The sequence below is a fragment of the Cryptomeria japonica genome, chromosome 6 (assembly GCF_030272615.1).
Source record: "Cryptomeria japonica chromosome 6, Sugi_1.0, whole genome shotgun sequence".
In the NCBI taxonomy this organism is placed as follows: Eukaryota; Viridiplantae; Streptophyta; class Pinopsida; order Cupressales; family Cupressaceae; genus Cryptomeria; species Cryptomeria japonica.
The window spans coordinates 193,945,732-193,963,725 of NC_081410.1; positions in this window are offsets into that span (position 1 = coordinate 193,945,732).

A 17,994-nucleotide genomic window follows, 5' to 3' on the forward strand; every position below is an offset into this window, starting at 1 on the left:
TTAAAAAAATCATAAACTAATGCAACACATAGAACTCAATAAACATATTCATTTAATCTGCTTCATTTAAGAATACACATAATCGTCTTACAATCAAGATCATAAGAACATAAGTATGCAAGCAGAAATAAAAAACATCACATAGATTATCCTTTCCCTAGGGTATCTCAACGCCATTACTTAACATAGCATTAAGATCATAAACATCATCATATAACTCAATCATATCCTTACCTACATTAACTTGATATTCATTTCATCTAAGATCATATGAATTATCCATTTAACTAAACTACCAAAAACACTTGCCATCCTAATCCCATTTACCAATATCACTCAATTTACTTCTAAACCATAGGTTCATTATAAATGCACCAATTCCAAATGTCCCTATCACTTATTCCCAACCATCAATTCTAAAGCATAATAATTTCTCATTTCAATGACATAGTATGAACATATAATACTAATCCAAACAAAATCTTCTATTCAACCATGAATTTCAACCTCTTGTTACATGAATAATGAATATCCAAGATACATTGTATATCTAATAATGTTACAACAACATCTCCTACTATAAGAACCATAATCACAATCTACTATCTCAATATCGAATTACATATGAATACAAATTCCTCTCACATCAAGATACATAGTCTCCTAATCTACTAAAATTAACATCTCATGCTACATCTTATAAAAGTACATAACAACCACTCCAAGAGACCAAGTACAAGTTGAAGAGACAAGAGTCCATATCCACACACACGGACATCCAATAAAGAGGAAATCTCAATGGAAGAAAGCATTGAACTACTTGACCATGTGGAACCATAAGGAACCTCCCCCCGTACTACAAAGAATTAAACAAGATCCCACACACACTCTAGATCTAGGCTGACACCTAACTACCAAAGGACATAATCAATAACCACAACTGAAAAGAAACCACATAAACATTAATCCAGATCCCATCAAAAGGCTTAATCAAAAGCACAAGACATCCAGAGGCATCCCAATAAAGAAAGGTATGAGGAACTAGGACCTACGTGTAGGGAAGAGTGTCATCACATGCTATCACCAAAAAATAATATTCTCGGAACTCCATCCCGACACCCGTGATACTCATGCAGAACTGCCTCAACCTTTGAGGAAATCAAGGGAGATCAGTTTCCCTAAATCTCCAAGGCCTTCCCAAAGCTCATCCTGAGTCTGTACTAGCACTCTAGGGCCATGAGTTGGGGCACACAATTTTGTTTCTTATCTTATTATTGTGAATCACTATTGCCCATCCCACCTACGATTAATTTATTAATGTAATCACTTATTTACACAATAAACTCCCAATGAGATTTCATAGCGATCTAGAACCCGATACCTATCTCAAGGATCTCCTAGCAGTCTAATCCTCGTGACCTCAACACTCACTTAGAAGCCCACTCCCCCTATCATGCACCTAGACCTTAGGGTAACAACATACACATGCTCAATAACAAGGACTCTCAATAAACATAACCTGGATATCTCGGGTTCTCATATCCAATAGATAATCAATACAAATGCATAACAACATGCCAATAACTAGCTTCATAACGGCAAACATGGAAATCACAGAATATCCAATAGATTCAATATCCAATATATCCAACATAAGCCTAGTAATCAACAACAAGGCATATCCATATTGTTCATAAGCCATAATAGAACAAATATTTATCTTTGAACAAGTAATCCAATTTGGAAGCATCACAGAAGTCTCGGGAAGTCCCAATTCAACCCCTGGACTAACAAAAATTAAAACAAAAAAGCCAAAATCAACTCAGGAAACTAAATACAATATTATAACGCATTTGCAGCCTGAATCAACACATTTGCATAACAAAACAATGCTTATGCCAATCAATTTAGCGCATGTGTAGAATAGGTTAGCACTTTTGCACAAATATACAATGCATATACCCAATTAGATAGTGCATATGGCATATAACACATCGTATTTGGCACATAAATTAGTTCTTATGGGGCATAGGTCAGTACATTCGCCTTCCAGGCTAGCGCATTTGCAATTCTAGCGCACATGTTAAATCATTTAACACATATAAACCAGGGAGTTAAAAGACTCGTAAATGAATAAAAATATTTTGGTTAAGTACAGAAGAATAAATTACATACAAATCATAGTCGCACTTAATACAATAAGGCATAAATGATCCTGCAACAAATATAAATCAAGTTACCAAACCAAAATCATCTTCCAACCACCTTTCCTATGATGACCAGTAGCATATTAGAAAGGAACTAAGGAGAACAATGAAAAGGTAGAAGATCCCAAATGGAAGAGGATATAAAGGATAAATAGATTCTACTAGAAAGCATTCAACTGACACCTAGGGATGACCACACACTCAAATTTGAGGGAGCTCACCTTGATGAGGAATCAAATGCACTCACCTACTTGGGGACAATTATGAATCTAAGTTGGAGGATGATGTGTCTATTTTTTAACTCATTTTATGATCTTTTTATAATACTTTTTTACTTAAGTTACTGCAAGATTTTATCCTAGAACTTGATACTTTCCAATGTTAAGACTCTTTTTAAGCATTATAGTATTTTTGTCTATGAATAATAAAGATACTATATGAATGGATGATTATGTATTAAAAGTGTGTTGAATTTTATGATTATCATTATGTGGATTATTCTTGTGCACTAATATATTACGTAGCATTCAGTTAGGTTTTTCGAGATAATTATTGCAATCAAAGACAATAGAACTAGAAGCAACTCTTGTAGTCAAAGAAGCATAATGGATTTTGAATGATTTAATGTTACGACGTTCATCTAGTGACTATTAGAAGGATTTATGTTAGTTGTAGAACTCCTTAAGACATGTGATACTCCTTCATAATGATTGTCATTAAGAAGTCTGTTGTAACTTTGCATTATGAATATTTATGTCTCATAGCAATTGGTTGTACAATCCTAATAGGACTATGCGTCTGTTAGTAACTAATCTTCTTCCTCGATACTTGGAATAAGAGACGGCTAGTTCTAGTTAGTCTAAGATAGTCTTTATATGAGTTGAAGGAAGATTGAATGGGGTTAACAACTTTGTAGTTATATTTTTCATTTTGCAGCAAGTTTCACAACATGTTTTATGTATGGTTAATTTTCATGAATGGATGAGTATATTCCAAGCTAGCAATTTGATCTTATCGATAGTCTAAGAGTGCATTTACCCCAAGTTAGGGCCACTTGAGGTAGACACTACTATGTATTTAATTTTTGCATATTAGTTAGTGATGTTAATTCAATTTTTTTTATGTTTAATTATATTAGCTTGTAGCATAGAATTATGGTTAATTTTTTACAATTCCTATAGTAATATTGTGATACATAGGCATAGCATAGATGTATTATTGTTGTTATTGCTACAAGTTAATTTCCTTCTATATTTTCAGTTTACCTTACATGAGTATTTTGTTTTGAATTCAATGTAGAATACTTGTTTAGGAACCAACAACTTAGATAGGTTCATAGTGCACATATAGTGCTGACCCATTTCAAGTTCACATCCTTAGGTTGAAAATTAAATGTATTTTATTGTCAATTAGAGGTTGTTCAACATAGGATGGTTTATCCTTGAGTCATAGAAGTTGATTTAGTTAGCCTAGATCATCAAGTGGATAAATGGAATGCTACAACCACTATATCTGATAATGATCTCCTTTTGTGGTTTATGACATCCTTATAATATACAATTTTTTTATATTGTTTATTTGTACAAATATTTAAACCAAATGATATATTTAATCTTTTAATTTTTACAATAGCTTCTATATGGAATGCTTTAGTATGTGACAGATCGGTAGATACATATCATATGTGTTAGAGTAAATATTATTTACTCATTCTTAAGTCCAACTTAGGAATTTAGAATTTTAGGCATTTATCATGTAATATTTTAGTTGTATTTAATGTTTGTGGATGGGTAGTTGTAATTTACCAACCCTTACATCCTATTGAGACAAATGTTCTTATCCTATGTTCTCTCATCTCCCACTCTTGCCTATTTATGCAAGGCTATTGTACATTTGTAAATCATCTCGATAATATATCATTTCATTTCCAGGTGAAATATTTATCTCTTTCTTTCTATGAAAGTTACTTATAATCGTGATTCTAACTTGCGAGCCTCACTCCAACATGGTATTGGAGCCTTTTTGTCTTATTCTAATGAAAGACCTTTACCAACCGTGTTGAGATCCAAACTGCTTTCAACTATTTAATTGCTTTGGACAGAACTCGTTTATTTGTTATTTGATTTTGCAGTCAGTCATCCATTCATCAAGGTTTGGAGGCTTTATGGATTGATTTGGAGCATTACTCATCTGGACTGATGAAATCTACAATGTCTTTTGTTCCCATAGCTTGCATGGTGGAGCGGGCATTTTTTTTTGGAGTCGTCGTGTTCAACATTAGCGACTCTTTTGTCATGATCTATCATCAAGTTTGGAGCTTGTTGTTTATGCGATTAGGGTTTATTCCACCTTGCAACGAAAGGTGGTAGGGTCGTTTTGTCTTTAGCTGGTCTCTTGGACTTATTTTATCCCACATTCTGCTCGTCACGCTCATTTCAATGGTTAAATACCTTGAGGCTTCAGCGGTTGATTTGCTCAGAGAATTTACAATCATTACTCTTTACCATCATTCCCTAATTGGGCCATGTGTTTTTTTCTTGGCTTAATAGAGTACTCTTTATTTTCTATTTTTTTTTTGCATATCGTTATTTGGGAGTTTCTAGATATATGTGATGACACTATCTTTGGTTTTTTTTTGAAGAGTTCTTAGGGAGCTTTCATTCCATCTTTCATTAATTGTTTTGAAGAGGGGAATTACAAAAAAAAATGGTGAGATAGCCCCATATATGGAGAAGAAAGATAGGGCTCCCCCTCCTCTCGATAGCCAGATAGATCTCTAGTGCCCCTTCGCTCTCTGTCCGTGCGGCTTTGTTTTCTCCTTGTTGCCATAAAGGTAGTCTACTCCCTCGTCACGAGATAGTGAAATGAGGTCAAGCTGCTCTGCGAGCTGGAGATCCAATGAAAACATTGTCAACTTACATCATATTACATATATAATATCAATGATCCAATGGAGCAGCTTGAATGTGCCGATGTGGGGCATTAGCAGCTCCGGTTAAGCCGTATATAATAAGCCCCCACCTGGCCTAAGCATTGAACATATGATTCATTCTAGGTAGTTTCATTTGTTGCCACACTAGTATGATCTAGTTCCTCTATCACAACACTTAGTAATTTTTTTTCTTAGAATTGCAAAAGAGATTATGTTCTAGGAGTTATTTCTATGCATGTCCCTGGTGACATTTTGAGGTCTATTATTAATTTTAAGTGTCCTCATGCTCTTTGGACTTACATTTGGGAGTTATATGTAGATCTTGATACTACGCCATTCCTAGATGATCCTCTTTTAGATTGTAGTGTGATTCTTCATCCTTCAAAGAAGATACCCTATGATTGTGATACTATTGGGGAATTTGAGAACTTGGAGAATTTTGTGACTTCAAATGAGGATGAGGTTGCTTCAGAGGTTCCTAATTCTTCTTCAGAGATAGTTGATCCACCTTCACTCTTATTGATTTCTTATCTAGAATCATTTGAGACATCCTCTCATTCCTAATAAGAATGATTATCATTGTCTTACAAACTTGGCAAAAGAACACATTTTTAGTATTTCAAATTTGTGGTTGCAGGATGAATTTGTATTTGATATCTCAAACTTGGTTTGTTTGTCTTCTAATTGATTGGAGGAAACATTTGAGGGGTTCTCCTCCTTGATGACGGTCATTGTACTCCTGTTGTCACATCATATTTGTCATAATGGAGATTGTTCTAGATTAATTTCCATGTAGTTCCAATTTGTCACTTTCTTCTTTGATTGGGCATGTACTTGATTGGATTGTGGCGTCATCATGTTTCATGGACAAGGAGACACTTGAGCTATTTTTCAAAGACATCATCATCATTCTTCATGCTTCCACCTTTCATAGCATATCTTGAATGGGAAGCATACTTGCACCTATATATGATTTTGTTTCTCCCTAAGGGGAGACAAGTGGTTTGTAAGCATTGGATAAGCCACAAATTCCTCAACACTCAAAGAATGCAAATTTCAAATGGTATGTTCCCTTAACTTGTAGACCCATATTTCATATGAAGCTCTATTTAAGCCTATGTTTCCTGGATATTGTAAATCTTTAGAGAAAAATTTTTAGGGTATGAAAGACAACAAACATGAATCAAGGTAAATAAAGATGAGGGTAAGGTAATGGAAAACTAGAAGATCAAGAAGTACAGGAATGATCAGAGAAAGAGAAGCTAGCGGGGTAAAGGAATAATGAAAAAATATATATAAACAAATATTCAGGTAAATAAAGATAAGGTGTGATCAAGCTTTATGGTTGTAAAAAAAGAAAGATAAGGGTTTCAAAACCTTATAGATTTGTTCCCAAGGAAAATATAACAAATTTTTATACCTATCAGAAAAGTTGAATTGTGGCAAAATGTATCTCTTTGTTGTTGTTTAGGATTTGTATAAAGCAATCATGGAGTAGCCATTATCATACATGATTGTGTATTGTTCCTGATATTAAAGCATTCTTCTTTAGGTTTGCTCACCAATATGAACTCCATGGAAACACAACCTCATTGTTGAAGTGAAAGGGCAGATTGACTTGTTCTTAGAAATAATATAACACTGAGGAAAATACAAATAATAAGAGAAAACAAGAGCAGTCAAGAAAGAGCTTAAGTGAAATAGAAAAGTTAAAGGGATGTTCACTAAATAGAAAATAGATCTCTTTGTTGCATATGCAATACTATAAACAACCACATGATGTAAAAAGCTTCTACACTCTAAGTGGCAGTGAAGATGAAGACACGCATAACAAAAGAAAAGACAATACCTCCAAGGAAAGCTAATGGTATATTGAGTAGATGATAGAAAAAATAGAAGTCATGAAGTGATGACGGCGATCTTGAGGGTTAGAATGTAGTCAATCCAAATCATAAACAATTAAAAAAAACAATGATATAAACAAGAGGAAAGATTTTGTGGTATAAAGAAAGGATCATAGAGCAAGTTGATCTCAAAGGCTTATGGTCAAACATAAAATAGACTATCAAGGTTTTCTAAATATTTTTTAATCTCCAAAAGGATAACATATGTCAGAATAGATGGTGGAGGGTATCATTCATGCATTGCAGTAATATGAGTAGACATAGCAAGTATGAATATAAGGATGAAAGAAACCCTGAATTTTTTTTCTCCTTGCAATCCTTTAGTTAAGTGTTCATGATTAGGCATTTTCTTCAAAGATATGTTTCATAGGGTTTGGTAGTTGTGGCGTTTAAGGAATTTAGAATAGTTTTGAGTCTTTTACTGCATGAATATTCAAAACAGTAGAAATAGATACTATTATGCAAAATATTATCAAAGGTTTTATCTATTGAGGTTACCAAATCTAGATGAAAGTCATTTCAAAGCATGAAAACACATACAATTTTGAGGGAGAAATACCATTGGATAGGAGACAAGGACTAATTCTAAGAGAAAAGTGAAACACAAATGATAGTAGCATGACAATTTTCAAGATAAAATAAAATAAGGAAAATTCTTAAAAAGTTGCAAGCTAGAGGATAGTGAACAAGAAGATATGACATCTATCAAGAATAGTTGCACAATGAACACATAAAACAAACATAAAAGGGAAGGTTCCTTATGGTATAATGGTTGAAAGAAGAGGTGTTCATGGCACGATGAAATCTGCAAGTGAGTACAACCGTGCAAATTCCAAATGGTCATTATGTTGACAAAGTGAAGATAATAATTCATCATACATGAAGATGGTTATGGATTGCATAAAGAAAGGCTTACTAGAACTTAGTCAGAGACAATTATGAAGGCACATATTAATGAAAGCAAGACATATAAAGAAGATATGGTAGAGGTGCATGAAGCATAAATCATCACAAGTCATTTGCATACACTAAAAGAGGAATAACATAACATTTGATCATGCTTGTCAAGGAGCAAACCCAAGCTTGAAGTGACTATCCTAAGCCACAAAAAAAGAACAATAGGTAGTAGTCATGAACAAATATTATTCATCATTGTTACATGATAATTAAGTATAGTAAAGATAAACTACAACCTACACCAAGAAAGCCAAGTGATTAACCTATAGTTCAACAAGCAAAATGTCAATGAACATGGTCTAAGGCAAGGTATTTCTAGAGATATTGTATGACAATGTAAAGGACAATATGGTAGCTTGTTATGTTATTAGTAACTATCTTTTCAACTTGTGCATATAACTATCTAATGACATATAGGGCAGTGGTCTTCAAGCTATAACCTAGTCACTAAGATACAATGTAGTGATTGAGAGACAACCCATAGATATAAAAGAAGACAATGAACACTATCATGGACAATAATACCTCAATTACATAGGGCTAATAGCTAGAAATTCACTAAAAAGGGTGACCTAACATGTATTATAAACAAGTGGTATTAAAGCTAAGGGAATCCAAATGAAACATGACAATGATAGTGTACATAACCACTAAGTTTATGGAAATGGTGTAGACATTTTACAAAGAAAACCTTACAAACCTATAGAGTATAAAGATAATCTTTGAAGGAAGTATTTAAATGAGAACCTCTCATGCAACCAGTTCATACTATTGGCTTGATGACGATTGTAATGAATGACCTCATATGTTGTCATTGATGGAACATGTACACCCATATATGTTAACATTATCTACGGGTGTTACTTCAAAAGTTACTTGTATTATATTGCAACCGGTACTAGAAGTTTTTATTAGGAGTATCAAACCGGTACTTGGAGACAATCGGTGTGTGTGTGTATATATATATATATATGAAATACATGAATGACTCGACACCAACCTGAAGATCCAGCGGAGACTATCAAAGGAGCAATGAAAGACAATCGGTTTACATGTTGATATGGTTAACTCCAACCGATATTGATGTTCCAACCGATATTCATTGATTGTGTGATGAGTTACCCTAACCGACAATTTTTGGCAATAATTTGTGATGAGTTATGTTTGATTGTCTAAATTCACTGCACCTAGGAAATTGTGATAAAATTTCTAAGGTCGACATGAAATCAAAATGTATATATAATGACATATGATGAGGAAAGGAGATATGATATGTTGATTTGATGTGAAGATAGAAGTGTTGAGAGTATTGCAGAGCATGTTGGCAATGAAGTTTTGAATGCGCAGAAAAGGATATATTCAAGCAAGTTGTGCTACTTCTAGATCACACCACCTATTGTTTTCTAATCACTACAACATTCAAATCCCCTAATCGGGTAAGCTCTAACAAGCTTCATTGTACAAATATTCTAACGAGGTGATCCATTAGTTTGGATTCTGAAATCCTCTACTGAGGTTACTCCTAATAGGGAAAGCTTTTAACAGAGTTTTGGGATCTTTAGTAGGATTCTCTCCTAGCAGAGCACTTTTGTAGACCTTAAGCGGTCAGTTACCTATCACTATAGTTAGTTAACTTGTGAGTCCCATCTCACCATGGTTTTTCCCATTTGGGTTTTCCACATATAAACACTTGTGTTATGGTGGATGCTTTACTTATTGTATATGCTTTTATATCATTTTGGATAGCATGCATAGTGTTTATCAATCTTGCTAAGTATATCTACTAGTTAGTGTTTAAAGTATTATTGTTTTTGGTGTCATTGATTCACCCCCCCCTCTCAGTGCTTTATAAGTCTATCAATTGGTATCAGAGCCTAACTTATTTAAATCCTAATTGCTTAGAAGGGAACCCTAAAGCCACCATGGGGGATATGAGCTACTTTGAGATGGCTAGAGTACTTGAAGCTACTAAGGATGAGCTTGAAACCCTAAGGGTCATATTCAAAGCTTCTCAAGTCAAAAGAAGAGAGCTAACTGAACAACTATTGCAAATATCTGACAATAGCTCTTCAGATGAAGCCAACATTGATGCTTTAGCTGAAGAAGTTGAAAAATTGAACGGTGAAAAGCTAAATCTGAGGAGAGAGCTAGAAAGCTTAACTATCCGCATGAGTCAAGAACTAGAAGCTAGGAGGATAGCTGAAGATCTTGTCAAAGAAAGAGATCATGAGATAGCCAAGATCAAACAAGATAATGCAAAACACAATGAAGATCTTACCAGAGAACTCACTAAAGCCAAAGAGAAACTGGAAAAGTTCAACAAAAGTTCCACCTTGCTGGATGAGCAGATTCAATCACAAAGGATGAAAGGTGATACCTCTGGACTTGGTTTTAACACATTTGAGAAGGGAGAATCTTCTGGTACAAAGAGCAACATTCATAAGGACAAAACAACTCCTAAGGCTAATAATCCTACCAATAAGAAGGTTTTCAAACCTTTTTGTTTTATTTGTCTTAAACCTAGTCATACTGCAAATGTGTGTAGAAATAAACCCAATGGAATTACAAGCTACAATGAAAATACTAGGTATGTGGCTAAGATATTTGAAGGTCATTGCTTCACATGCAAAATGTATGGACATAGATCAGTTGAATGCAGATATGGAGAAAATAATCCAGTAGCTCACACAAATCCAAGACCTAATGGCAACTCGATGAGAACCTATGATAACCGGGGTAACATGAACTGGAAGAGATCTTATGTCAACCGGTTTAGTCCATTTGAAATGGAAAAGGTAATGTCATTTGCACCATTTGTAATAATTTTGGTCATGTGGCTATGAATTGCAGAAGGAGAACTAGAAGAGGCAATGCATGACCTTGGAGATCATCTGGAATGGTCTACTATCATTGTCATAAACCGGGACACATGGCAAAGTTTTGTAGATCAAGAAAGAACAAACCGGTTAATCATTCTGACGATCAGAAAGGCAAGCAAAAGGTAAATATTGAGGAAATCAGAGAATAGATGACCCAAATATGGAAAAAGAAGAATGATGATACACTTGCAGAAGAACCTAATCCTTCACATAGTGTGGAGAATCCTGCACCAGTGAGCTGAGCCTTTTTAACAGGGCTAAGGGGAGCATAGCAGTAAATCTACTTCCGGACCCCTTGAAAGATGAGTGGTAAAGAGAGTTTAAATTTTGAGTTGATTATGATATCTTTTGGCAATCAGATTTTCAAAAGTTTATCAATCGGTTTTTACACCTATTAATATTGTATGCATCATTAAGCGGTATATTAGGGTTTGTAAGCCTAGTGGTCGAGCATTTAATGCAGTAGGTAAAAAGGATAAAAGTGAGTTTTACTTTGTTATTTTTACCCTAAATGCATTCAAGAGAAAATTATTGAGCACTTGTAGAGCAAAGAAAGGATTGCTAGCTGATTTTTAGTCAAAATTGTATCGTGATTTGTGTGATCTAAGCTGATTCGAAGGTTAGTAAATGCACGCCGATGACCAAGGCAACACATGTAAATTGAGGTATTTCTTTTTAAATCCCGCTTTGAATCCATTTTATCTGTAATGGCTTCATCATCTAAACAAGTAGAGAGATTAATGATCACATCAGAACCTTTGGAGGTTGTGAAGTCAGAATGAATTGTGTCTTATAATGCTTTATCTCAAGTTCCTGATGGAGTCATTGCAAAAGGTGATTTGTCTAGCTACATTGACTGTAAAATTGAAGATTTAGGATTGTTGTCAATATATTCTCAGTTGAAAACCCTTTGCGATAAGGATGGAAAGATTCAACCAAAGTATATTAGGGTTTGTGAGAAAGTTTTTCATAATGCAGCTTATTTTCTCGAGGATTTTGGAGAGGAAGATATCTGAATCATTTTGAGTCATGTTCATGGGGAAAATATGTATTTGGAAAAGACACACACTAAAACCAAGGAGGCTATTTAAGCTGTGATTGGTTTTCGCTCAACCGGTGAAGTCCCTAAGCTGAGGCAAATTTCAAAAGAGACGGTAAACAATTTAACCTTGTCAACCTCTGATGGGCGTGCTTTTTGTCAATAACATTAGGGACCCAATGGTTAAACTAGCTACTATGGTTATAGGCTACCGAATATTCTATTCCGGTAGAATGATTAGTGTGTCATCTGCAACAGTGCATACTGCCTATAAAATGATTGTTGACAATGCAAACTATGACCTATGTGAGGCCATAAGGAGCCAACTAATGTTAAATCTTTAGTCTATCAAGAAGGACAATAGTCAAAAGTTTAAATTTGGTCAGTTATTGATTGGATTATTCTTTTCTTCTAGAATTTCCTATCAGGAATTGGCGATGTTGAATGGTCTAAAGATCTACCGGTAACCACCCGAATAAAGAACAACATTAAGGCTGTGAAGAATACCTTCTCTGCTGCAATGAATAAATATTTCAATTAATTTCAGAAAAAAATGAGTATGAGGGTAAGGCTACCTGAGGATGTGGTGAAACACTTTGCTAAGGACATCATTTTCATTGTCACCACTAATTTTTGTCTGATGGAAGCTATTGAGCCAAGAGAAGAAGAAATGGAAGACATGAGCTATGAAGTCAATTATGACTTACTGATCGATTATGCCAATAACCTATTGGCATCTCTAGTGGACAAAAAGAAGATAAGATTGGATAATGTTGAAGAGAAAACTGTAAAAGTTGAATCCAGCAGTGCTCCAACAAATAGTGGTAAAGGTAAGAGGAAGAAGGCTAAGAGAGCACCTCCGGTATCAAAAAGTAGAAGAGTGACACGTAGTGTCCAAATAAAAAAGGAACAAGTACCTAAAGTTACTTCTCTGAAGCAGACTGCAGGAAAGAAAAGAGGTCGTAAACTGATTCTCCAAGCAAAATCTAAAGATACTGATACTAAGGAGGAACCCACGAAATTGAAAGCAACTGGTAAAACAGCCATACCAGTCAAGGGAATGCCAAAGGAAACTATGCCTATCAATATATTATCTTACAAGCCTATGAATGATTTTGAGAAGACAGTCAAATCATTGGGAAGGAATAGATTTGATAATGTCAAGAAATGTTTTGATTCATTTAATGAAGATCAGAAGGGACAAATTGTTCAATAGGTAATCAACTATTTATGTCAATATAACCGATTACCTCAAGATCTTAAGGATGATATTTATGATTCTTTGTACTCTATTCTTTCAAATAAGTGGCAAATTGATGTTGCCAAAGACCAAGAAATTATTGATAATGTGTTTATTCAATATTTTTTTGAATTAGAAAAGAATGAATTAATTGATTTACTTGACAATTACAAAGATCAGTTTATGTCTAAGGCAAGAAGATTAAAGCTAATGAATGAGAAAGGTCAATCTGTTGAAGTTGAAACTCATCAGATAGCTCGTAATATTCAATGAATGCAAGAGCATTTAAAATATTCTAAAGATGAGCAAGTTGAGTCGGAGGTACGACCAGAAATGGATGAGGAAGAAATTGTGCAAGTTGATGTTGTCTATCCTATCAAGACACGAGATGACACCACTTTTTAAGAGGTTATTCTTGTTGATGAGATTCAGGATACAATAGATCTATCTGGAAATATTATTGCACCAGATATGCTGCCACTGACAATTACAGATTCGCAGGTTAATACAGTTGAGATACCGACAACTCATCCAAGAGTGGATATTCCACCAGCAAAAGATCAACCAGTAAAATCCCAATCAATTTTACAAGCAACCCAAGAAAAACCTGTTGTACAAATTGTTGCACAAATCTTTGAACCGATAAAGTTGAAGGAACAAAAGGATGAGACAATAAAGATAGAGAAATCGATTCAACCGGTAAAAACATTAGTCATACAACAAACTGATGATGATGATGATGACTCACTAGGCATCACAGGGCCTATATATGTTGATAACATGAGTGCATCAGAAATGATGAAGATTGCAACGGTCATGCAATCCAGGGCACAAAAGAAGAGACTTAAGGAGCAGAGAATGGAAGCTGAAACCATTCAAAATGTTGTGGATATCCCGTCAAGTCTACTACCGAAAACTGCTACAAGACACTTGTCAACTCCCATTGGCAAGCTTGGCCTATTGGTTGCTGATGCATCTGACCAACTTAAGTCCCTAGAAGAAGCAGCACAGACCTATGCTGAGAAAAGTTACAGGAAGAAGCGTGGAGAATAGCTTATGAAAGATATTGATACATGAAGAATTTCTCTATCTCTTAATAAAGATTTGATAAGAAAAGCTATTGAAACGGGAGGGATAATTCTTGCATATACATCTAATGTTTCATTCTTCTATTCTGATATCAATCAAAGGTGAACTGAAACCGAGTAAGAACTTGCAAAGATATGTAATGCCTATGCACCATTACAAGATTCAATTTTTGCTTTTAGCAAATCTGTGGATGATTTGCAAAGCCAGTTAGACACCTATGATCAAGAACAGGTAAAAAGACTCTGATCCCTGAAGGAGCTGAAGAATCTACTCAAACCCCAAGTGGACATGTTACAAAGAGCCTACAAGAATGCATAAGCAATTTTGGCTACTCCAGAGACGTGTACACTTTATGCAATGGAAGAGTTGTGTACTCAAATTATGATCGCAATCGAAGTCATTGAGAAGCTGCTGGAGACATGGGAACATGATTTTTCCCAAATGAAGTGTAACTTTAGTGACATTTTTCTGAGAATTGCATTCCATACATCTTGATTCAGATTTTCAAGTTTTTGTATATGTAAAACATTTTGATACAAATTTTGCTATATATATATATGTGTGTGTGTGTGTGTGTGTGTGTGTGTGTGTGTGTGTGTGTGTGTGTGTGTGTGTGTGTGTGTGTGTGTGTGTGTGTGTGTGTGTGTGTGTGTGTGTGTGTGTGTGTGTGTGTGTGTGTGTGTGTATTTTGCTTTTCAATTTGGCATTGTTTTCAAAGGGGGAGTAGAAATATGTATGTGTGTTGTGAAAATCTTGTATGTATGGTTAAGGGGAAGTAGAAGTAGAAATATATGTGTACAATTTTTGTAAGCACACTTAGTTGTATAGATATAAAATTTTCTAAGTGTTTCCATCAATGCCAAAGGGGGAGATTGTTGTCTTGATGATGATTGTAATGAATGGCTTCATATGTTGTCATTGATGGAACATGTACACACACATATGTTCATATTATCTATCTGTGTTACTTCAAAGTTATTTGTATTATATTGCAACCAATACTAGAAGTTTTGATTAGGAGTATCAAATCGATACTTGGAGACAACCGGTGTGTGTGTGTGTGTGTGTATGAAATACAGGAATGAATCGACACCGACCTGAAGATCCAGCGGAAACTATCAAAGGAGTAATGAAAGACAATTGGTTTATAAGTTGATATGGTTAACTCTAACCGGTATTGATGTTCCAACCTGTATTCATTTGGCAGTAACTTGTGATGAGTTATGTTTGATTGTCTATATTCACTGCACCTAGGAAATTGTGATAAAATTTCTAAGGCCGACATGATATCAAAATGTCTATATAATGACATATGATGAGGAAAGGAGATATGTTATGATATGTTGATTTGATGCAAAGATAGAAGTGTTGAGAGTATTGCAGAACATGTTGCCAATGAAGTTTTGAATGTGCAGAAAAGGATCTATTCAAGCAGGTTGTGCTACTTCTAGATCACACCACCTGTTATTTTCTAATCACTACAACAGTCAAATCCCCTAACCGGGTAATCTCTAACAAGCTTCATTGTACAAATCCTCTAACGAGGTGATCCATTAGTTTGGATTCTGAAATCCTCTACTGAGGTTACTCCTAATAGGGTACTACCTTTAATAGGGTAAAGCTTTTAACAGAGCTTTGGGATCTTTAACAAGATTCGCTCTTAGTAGAGCATTTTTGTAGACCTTAACCGGTCAGTTACCTATCACTGCAGTTAGTTAACTTGTGAGTCCCATCTCACCGTGGTTTTTTCCATTTGGGGTTTCCACGTATAAACACTTGTGTTATGGTGGATGCTTTACTTATTGTAGATGCTTTTATATCATTTTGGATAGCATGCATAGTGTTTATCAATCTTGCTAAGTATATCTACCAGTTAGTGTTTAAAGTAGTATTGTTTTTGGTGTCATTGATTCACCCCCCCCCCCCCCCCTGGCTCTCAGTGCTTTATAAGTCTATCACATACATCATAAATGACAAAATGTTGGTACAATGCTAGGGTGATAGTCTAAGGTCTTAGAAGAATGGTTCAAAGACAACATTGAAGCACATTGTTGACAGAGATTAAGGAAAGCCTAAATTTTCATAGAGAATAGTGAATGGTGAAGCAATATAAAGGACAATCATACCTACATACACTTGATGATAGTCATGATAAGAGAAAGACACTGGATGATAGTCATGATAAGAGAAAGTTTGAAGCAAATTTGAGATGCGAAGAATGGTTATTTGTGATAATAAGGTATTATTCCAAGAATTTGATAAGCTATGTTGTCTTTTTTAACACCAACTAAATGGCGAAGTGATAATCCAAAGTTAATGGGACAAGTTCAAGCACAAAGGGAAGAGAGAAATTTTAAGACTCATAGTGGCCATTTCAACATGTGTAAAGATGCCTAATGGATACATATGCATTGAAATAGAAATTTCATGTGTCAATCATTCATTTTGGAGCAATTAAAAAGTACTTTATTGGCCAATCTTGGTTTCATTTGATGCAAGATAGTTAGGAGGCTTTTTTGCAGAATTTTAAGAGAATGGTTCAAGCAATTTGGCAAGGTGGAACAAGAATATAGGAATGAGGGAGCATATTTAGGGATAGTGTTGGAAACAACAAGGAAAACTGAGAGGGGGGGTGAATCAATTTTCATCAAATTAAACCAATTAAGCACAATCTCATATCTGATCAACTGCAACAAAAATAAAGATAACAACAATAACAACAACACACATAACACCAATATTTTTGACATGGAAAACTTGGTTAAGGGAAAAACCTCGGTGGGAACCTACCCACAATGAGATGATACTCTACAATAGTATGTGTAAATATTACAATGAGGGGTGCACATACATTTAGGCACATTGCCTAGAGCTGACTGCTCAAATTACAATGACCTAGAAGGCTCCAACTCTCAGGGAAGGTTCATTGCCTTACAAAATGATTCAAACAACAATTTGAAAAGAATGAACTACAAAATAGCATCTACTAATGCCTGATGATAGTTTTGGTTAAGCTCAAAAGTCTGCCCTTCACCAATCTTTGCTCAACACACCACACCAAAAGATTAATTCACTTGATTGCACATACACCACTACCTGATAATGCAGATTCAACACCCACGATACTAAATTACATGAACATTACATCCATTTATACAAATCATCAACCTTGACTATAAGGTCGGCCAAACCCATAACACCTAATTACAAAATTACATCACACAATACATAAATCAACCACCAAACTAATACAATGTCATAGACATCATAGCATGTACCTAAATCAACTCCTCAAACATGCACCACCACCAAAGATCTCACCAAGATCAACTGCAACACGTTACTTCATGAAAATACCGCATAACATAAAGAATATCAATGGACCAAGAAGATCGTCAATAAATCACACAATAATCAATGCAGACCACCAAGACAAGTAGGATATGACTAGGAAACACCAAAAATCATGTTAGAACCATCTGTAATAGCTGCACCAACTCCACTTATGGAAATATCCATCAATCAACACGTTAACATTCAAGAACACTTAACAATAGTAACTCGGATAAGAAAGATAGTTTCCAGAGCACCAAATCACAAACCATTTGAAATTAAGATACACACGAATATCCCAAATCCGCAACACAAGATATGATCATACTAGAGCTCCCCAGATCAAACACCAGAACGCTGCAACACTGAACACTGAAAACCAGTCTCCATACCAGAATCCACAACTCGACCAAA